The 7,958-nt window shown below is 35.8% G+C and overlaps 1 pseudogene; it reads right to left on the bottom strand.

Moving 5' to 3' along the window:
• Positions 1-3,926: 3,926 nt before the first annotated feature.
• On the bottom strand, positions 3,927-4,357 carry LOC118975807 (60S ribosomal protein L26-like; annotated as a pseudogene).
• Positions 4,358-7,958: the final 3,601 nt, after the last annotated feature.

The raw sequence follows: 7,958 nt of genomic DNA, 5'->3' as shown, positions 1-7,958 counted from the left end.
AAAGTACGTTGCAGTCAGACTTGAATGCCAGTCTTTCTGCTGTCAGAGTTGTTGACATCATGTTATAGCACCTGTCCATGTAATCTTTGTGTTGTATTAACAAAAAATTATACATGATACATAATGTTAATAAAATTCAAGATATATTAATTGTCAATATACTGTAAAACAAGTTGTGTTAAGGTCGCAGGAGTTAACTCGACTAGAAAATAGCTAGAAAAACTTTATAAATGGTTGGTAAAAATGCATTGATTCATATATAATGCTCATTAATTACAGCATTTTCTAATGTGTTAAGAAAATATACCTTTTGTGTTTAACACAAAATTGAATTTGAGGTTAATGATAGTAACGTCAATATAAAAAGTTTTTTAAAAATTTGGATATGAGTCAATGACCAGATATTCTTAAAGAAATACGGATAGTGGCTTAAGATTTCTGAGAAAAATGCTTTCGAAAAAATTAATCCTTATTACAAAGGCAATTGACTTTTTCTTTTTACACTCACCAGAGAACATTTTTGCATTGCTTTTAAGAGAGAGGAAAAGGAGTGGAGAGAGAGAGCAACATTAATGTGAGAGAAAAGCATCAACTGGCTGCCTTCTCACACCCCCCACAACCAAGGTACGTGCTCTACATAGGGATCAAACACCCTGGGCATCAAACTTATAACTCAAGCATGTGCCTTGACCAGGAATCTAACCCACAACTTTTCAGTCAATGAGATGATTGTTTGACCAACCAATTCACAACGGCCAGAGTACAAAGGTAACTGACTTTTGAGAACAGATTTATAAACAGGTAGAAAAAGAATGAAATAAATATAAATTGGAATACAAGCCTATATATATATTACATTGCCCAAAAAGTCTATTTAGTATTTTCATAAAATAAAAGACTTAAAAAATTTACTAATAACCTTAATGGTTTGGATTTTTTGAGTATGCTGGCTGTCTCCTGCATGATATGTCATTGTTTGTTCTTAATTAATGTCTTGATTTGATCACTATCAATATCAACTAGTCTATGTGACTGTGGAGCATCATCCAGAGAAAAATCTCCAGTGGGAAACTTTGCAAATCACCTTGGACACGTTCCATCAGTCACAGCACCCATTCCATGCACTGCACAAATCTTCTTCTCCTTCCTTCCTTTCTTTCTTCTTTTTTTTAATTTGCATTTCAGTTGGGTTTTTACCTTTCTTGAAATAATAAAGCATAGTATCCTCAAAATGGTGCATATTTTCTTTCATCTTTCATATTAAAATGGCTACAAAATTCACTAATTTCAGTAATATTTTAAATGTACATTAATTGACAGCTGTCACAATAGGATCTAACAAAATTGTTCTGAATGAAGTTAATGACTTTAGAGCCATCTAACAGAAACAAACAACCTTTTTGCAAATCCAATAAAGAGACTTTAGAACAATCAAATACAGAAAGAACTAGTTGGGGGGTGGGCAGTGAGGGGTGGAGGGATTGAGATAAAAGGAAAAGGACTCATGGACACGGACAACAGGGTGGTGATTGCTAAGGGGGAGGGTGGGTCTAAGGAGACTAAATGGTAATGGAAAGAAAATACAATAGAGATTAAGTATAAAAAAGAAAAAAGAAAGAAAAAACAGAAGGTTTCTAGTAAACAAGTTTCAAGTTAACTGAAATTTTTATTTATTTTATTCTTTTTTAATTTTATTTATTTCATTTTTAGACAGTGGGGAAAAAAGAGAGAAATATTGGTAGAGAGTCATCAATGAATGTTGCCTCTAATGCAGCCCCTACTGGAGACCTGGCCCACATCCCTGGCGTGTGCTCTGACTAGGATTTGAACCAATGACCCTGTGGTTTGGAAAGCAGTGCTCAATTCACTGAGCCACACCAACCAGGGTGATTTTTTTTTTAATTTCAGAAATTATATTGTATATTACATTATATTGAAAACTATACACAAAAATAGTCATTTTAAAAAAGCAGGTATTGCCACGTTAAATTAAAAATACAAAAATCATGAAAACTCAGTACAAAATACTTAGCCACTTTTATTAACTAAAGTTTCAGGTTATTAATTATTTACGTACCATGATTCCAAAATAACTTAAAACAATGGGTTGTTTTAGATATATTTTGATGATGTTATGTATCATAGTAGCATATGAAGCTAATCTACCATAAAGTAAAAGGATCATAAAATGTTTCACTTTTTCTTACATGCGTACCTACATAACCTGTGCCCTGTAACAGTGTCATTTTAATAAGAAACATTAAGTTGTCATGAACCTAAGTGTGTGATGTGTCAAGAGCTCAGCTGAGTGGGAAGTATTGGAGCTTCTGATTAAAGCAACAAGCCAAAAAAGGAGAGAATTAAACCTTTATTCATCGAAATGGTATAAGCTAAAGTCTAAAACCAGAGAAGACACTGACTCCTCCTGTTTGATTTCCCTCATGAAATGGTATAGTCTGGTCTAGGGTCTACTGGGTCAGCACAGACATGGGGGTCATCTCATTGTTGAGGGCAGCCCCAAAGAGAAGGCTCTGGCAGTTTTCTGAACTCTGGGAACATAGGGAGGGCAAGGGGAAAGGGGTGGGAATGGAAAAGTACTGAGTACTGAGTCTGAGTGAGGAAAACTGTATTCAAGTTTGTCCCCTTCCCCCCACAAGGAACCATCAGCAGAAGCTCTGGAAGAGGAACTTGGTCAAGTCCTCAGGTAAAGAGACCTGGGAGTGAGGCCTTGTGAGGCCTGTCAGGTAAAGCCTCTATAATTGCCTATGGTCAGGCATGAAACATCACACAAGTGTTTTCAGCCAGGAGCTGGACTCCTCAATAAGCATATACCTACCATTTGAACTATTAACCAGTGATTGATGACAAGTGTCTTGATGAAAAAAGGATGTTCAATGTTTCCATTCTAAAAAAAAAGACAACAAAGAATTAAGAAGAGGTTGTGACAGTATTCAACAGCAATATTTTTTAAATCTTTTTTTAAGATTTTATTTATTTATTTTTAGAGGGGGAGGGAAGGAGAGAAGGAGAGAAATATCAATGTATGGTTGCCTCTCATGAGTCCCCTGCTGGGAACTGGCCCGCAACCCAGGCATGTGCCCTGACTGGGAATCGAACCGCGATCGTGTGGTTCACAGGCCTGTGCTCAATCCACTTAGCTACACCAGCCAGACTCAACTGCAATATTTTTATAGAAAATAAAAAATACAAAACAAAACAAAGATATTCCAAGAATAAAAGTCAAAGAATATGATAAATGACTTTCCTTAGACTGTTCTTACCTTTAACCAGGATCCAAGCAGTGAAGTAATCAATGAAATTGATTAAGTAATCAAGTGAAGTTACCTGATGTAAGGAGTCAGTGATACAAAGCATAAAGCCTAGCTGAAAACAGCCTAGCTCAAAGCTAGCAGCGCTACTGGGAGAGGGGGCCTTTGACTCACCAAACGATCTCATAAAGCACTGGCTTCTGCTCTTAATATCTCCTCCAGACATGTAACCACAGCATCAACTGAATCCCATCCCACCACTGTGAACCACTGTGCCTGAGTGACCTCCCATCAAATGGAAAAGAAAAGAATGGTGGCATGTATTTACAATTGAACTTTCGCATGTAAATAAGTGAGTCCCTATTTTGAGCTTTGATGTTATCAGTATTGAATTTAAGCAACTGCATTCAGGATATAAAGAACATTTGGAAATTGTGGTATGTGGTGAATACTACCAGTCGCCACCTGAGACTTGAGACAAATATCACTCTAAGGAATCATTACTTTCTAATAATCTGAAAAGGTTATTAAGTTATTAAAATTGAAAATAACATGAGAAAGATTTTATCTGGGAATTTCAGGTTTTAATATTCCTTTATTCTAGCTATGTCTTTTTTTTATTTTAAGTTTCTAATGAAAGTTCTATATAAGATTACTTCATTCCAATGTCTTTTCAATTGTTTGTTTCTTGCACTTGCCCTATTTTTTACCAGTTGTGAGACTTGGCTTTACTTTCAAGGACCTTTTTGCAGTGTTTGTCCAGCTTTAGTCTAGTGATCACCACCTTGTTGGGGCGAGTGCCCACACAAACAGTTTAGATATTCGCTTTCTCCTGCTGCTCTCCTCAGGGTAGCTGACATAGTCCTTCCCGTGAACCTGAGCCACTTGGCCAGTTTGCTGCTCTTCGTAGTGGTCTTCACAACCTGAACATCACCATCCTTTTGGATGGGCATAGGTAGAACATTGTATTTCTGTCTCAGCTCTTTGGAAAGAGGAGAAGACATCTTCTTGCAAATGGGGGAAAGTGCATTGAAATGCCTTTTACCATTCATGCTGTGGTCAGAAGTCACAAAGGTACTGAACTTCATCTTAAATTCTGGCACTTCTGTGATGGCCATGAAATAGAGAATAGCTATCTTTTATATTACATTAACCTCAGAGTTTGATCAGTAATTGTAACAATACTACATCAAGCTTAACAAATAAAGAACCTACCAATTTATAATTTGGACAATTTCTTAAAATGGGTATACAATTTAAATCTAAAGTTCACAAACTGTTAAATTTGGAAAATAAGCATATGATAGTATTTGACTCACTAATAATAAACTTAATGCAACAAATTTTATTTAATAATTATTGTCAAGTGTATATAAAGTCATATCACAAATTATTGACAAGCATATAAATTGATGGTAATATTATTAAAAATATTTCAATATATATGCATAAAATTAGTCATGATATAGCAGTGATGAATAAATGAAATTTGAAGTTAAAATCGCATTACCATTTATACAGACATTAAAAAGAAATACTAAGGTATAAATATGATAAAATATACACAAAATGTATAAGATAAAACTATAAAACTGTGAAGAATAAAATAAAAAAGCTAAATAAATGGAGAAAAAGTCCATGTTCATGGGTATTAAGACTCACCATTGTCATGATTCAGTTCTTTCAAACATGATCTATAGACTTCCGCCAAGATGGAGGCATAGGTGGAAACACTGTGCCTTCTCCCACAACCAAGTTTGAATACAACAAAGGTTTGGAGAAACAAAGACACAACCAAAGGACAGAAAATTGAATTATACGGAAGTCCGACTACATCTAACCGTTCAACGGGGAGGTAAGAGGGGCGGAGCCAACAGCGAGCAGGGTCGGGCAGGACAGGGCCCCGACTCNAAAGAGGAGAAGACATCATCTTCTTGCAAATGGGGGAAAGGGCATTGAAATGCCTTTTACCATTCATGCTGTGGTCAGAAGTCACAAAGGGACTGAACTTCATCTTAAATTCTGGCACTTCTGTGATGGCCACGAAATAGAGAATAGCTATCTTTTATATTACATTAACCTCAGAGTTTGATCAGTAATTGTAACAATACTACATCAAGCTTAACAAATAAAGAACCTTCCAATTTATAATTTGGACAATTTCTTAAAATGGGTATACAATTTAAATCTAAAGTTCACAAACTGTTAAATTTGGAAAATAAGCATATGATAGTATTTGACTCACTAATAATAAACTTAATGCAACAAATTTTATTTAATAATTATTGTCAAGTGTATATAAAGTCATATCACAAATTATTGACAAGCATATAAATTGATGGTAATATTATTAAAAATATTTCAATATATATGCATAAAATTAGTCATGATATAGCAGTGATGAATAAATGAAATTTGAAGTTAAAATCACATTACCATTTATACAGACATTAAAAAGAAATACTAAGGTATAAATATGATAAAATATACACAAAATGTATAAGATAAAACTATAAAACTGTGAAGAGTAAAATAAAAAAGCTAAATAAATGGAGAAAAAGTCCATGTTCATGGGTATTAAGACTCACCATTGTCATGATTCAGTTCTTTCAAACATGATCTATAGATTAAATATAATCTCAATGAAAATTCCAGCAAGTTATTTTATAGATGTTGACAAACTGATTCTACGGTTTATGTGGAGAGACAAAAGACCCACAAAGAATTCAAGAAAACCAAAGTTGGAGAGCTGACACTGCTTGACAAATAGATTAATGAGATATAATAGGGAATCCAGAAATGCACTTACACCAACGTAGTCAACCAATCATTGACAAAGAAACAAAGGTAATCACAATGGAGCAAAGATGGTATTTCTTTTCTTCTTTTTAAAAATTTTCCACCCTCACCTAAGACATTTTTTATTGTTTTTTAGAGAGAGAGAGGAAAGGAAAGAGAAAAGCATCAATGTGTTGCCTCCCATATGCTCTGGGACTGGGGAGTGCATGCACCCTGACCAGGGATCATACTCACCCTGAGACGAACCCAAACTGCAACCTAAGTATGTGCCCTGACGGGTACCAAAGCCACACCTCTCAGTTACAGGAGGATGCTTCCACCAACTGAACCACACCAGCCAGAGCAAGATGTTCTTTTTAATAAATGGTGCTGGGCCAACCAGGCATCCACATGTAAAAATGAATCTAGAAACAGATCATATCTACTTCATAAAAATCAACTAAAAATTGATCAGATACCATATGGTCTCACCTATATGTGGAACCTAATAAACGAAACAAACAAATGAGCAAAAGAGAACCAAAGACATGGCAATAAAAAACAAATTGACAGTAACCAGAGAGGAGACAGGGGGATAATAGGGGAAAGAGGAGGAAGGGACAGTCAAAGAACATGAATAGAGGACTCAGGTGCACGGACAATTGCAGGGGAGTTAGAGGGGATGGGGCAGGGGAGAGCGACAGGGAAAAAGATGGGTCAACTGTAACTGGACAACAACAAAAAGAGAGAAAAAGAAAAAAAGATCAAGACTCTACACTATTTTGCTTGTTAGTTCACACTGTTCATTAGATTCCACATGTGAGTGAGATAACATGGTATTTGTCTTTCTCTACCTGGCTTATTTCACTTAGCATAATATTCTCCAGGTCTTTTTTAGTGACTAGCAAAATAGTGACAGACTCACAGATAGAGTGCAGGCTGACAGCATGAGGTGAGGGTGAAGTGATCAGGCTACAAAGAAAAAGAACTCGTGGCCACAGACAACAATGTGATGATTGTAAGGCTGGGTATAGAGGTGTAGGGACAAGGATGGTAATGGAAAATAAAATGCAATAAAAATGACCCATTAAAATACAAATAAATAAATAATACAAATGAGGAGGTTTTTCTCTCCTAATCTTAGAGCTCTAGGTCGGGCAAAGCCGGCACCACCCCTTTAGAGTTTCGTGGTCTGAAAAACTTACTTCCAATAGGTACAGCTAACTGAATTATGCTTTTCTGTTAAAAGTGCTCGTTCTACTCAAAGACAGACTAATCAAGATGGCAAAATATAACGTTAGTGTAAAACTATTTTTTTAAAGATTTTATTTATTTATCTTTAGAGGGGAAGGGAAGGAGAGAAGTATCAATGTATGGTTGCCTCCCGTTGAGTCCCCTGCCGGGAACTGGCCCGCAACCCAGGCATGTGCCCTGACTGGGAATCGAACCGCGATCGTATGGTTCACAGGTCTGCGCTCAATCCACTGAGCTACGCCAGCCAGGGTAAACTATTTTTGAAACATAATTCAATCTAGATCACTTCAGAGAAACATAAACAGGGTCAGAGGTGAGAAAGAGCACAGTGTGGGAGAGGGCAGGATGAAGGTGGATGGTTAGGCGCTTGGTATTACCTGCCTCTGAGGGGAAGGAACCTCTTTTGACCTTGCCTAAAAATACCAAATCTAACTACCCAATCTAATCTCTTACTTACAAAGTCATGATGTTAAATCTGCTTCCATTTGTGTAAAATAAAGAAAAAAATAACCTCTTGTTAAATACAAAACTAAAACTCCTGGAAAATAACATAGGAGAAAATCTAGATGACTGTGGTCATGATGATCATTTCTTAGACTTTTGATAAAGTTTTTTTAAAAAATGAACAAATAATATTAACAGATAGCTTATATAAAA

This window comes from Sturnira hondurensis, unplaced genomic scaffold, assembly GCF_014824575.4.
Source record: "Sturnira hondurensis isolate 20B ecotype Veracruz unplaced genomic scaffold, ASM1482457v3 Scaffold0020579, whole genome shotgun sequence".
Lineage (NCBI taxonomy): Eukaryota > Metazoa > Chordata > Mammalia > Chiroptera > Phyllostomidae > Sturnira > Sturnira hondurensis.
The sequence above is the reverse complement of the archived record's forward strand: the minus strand, read 5'-3'. Positions and strand labels throughout refer to the sequence as shown.